This window comes from Myotis davidii, unplaced genomic scaffold (assembly GCF_000327345.1).
Source record: "Myotis davidii unplaced genomic scaffold, ASM32734v1 scaffold72, whole genome shotgun sequence".
Lineage (NCBI taxonomy): Eukaryota > Metazoa > Chordata > Mammalia > Chiroptera > Vespertilionidae > Myotis > Myotis davidii.
In genome coordinates, this window is record NW_006284618.1 from 579,512 (window position 1) to 579,859 (window position 348).

Consider the following 348-nt stretch of genomic DNA (forward strand, 5'->3'; position numbering starts at 1 on the left):
GCATAATGATGAATTAAACATTCTAGCAGGCGGGATTAGGTTTCTTACTTTGTATATTATTTACGAAGGCTATAGCTTCTGCAAAGAAGCAAATATCAAATTAGATGGGGAATTTTCGCGTGGGGGTCATTATGCATTCAGGCCAGCGGCTGGGGCCTCCTGCAGGTACTGACCAGTGCATTTGGGCGTTTATTTCTCTCCTTCCTCCTCTCTCTCTGGTCGCACTGGCTTCTCCTTTCCCCTTTTACCACCCGCGCCTGCCTGGTGAGCGGCTGGAGGCGGGGCGGGACCTCTGGCAGGGAAGACGCCTGCGGGTATTGAAACCCGCCCGGTGCCTGTCTCCCGGTG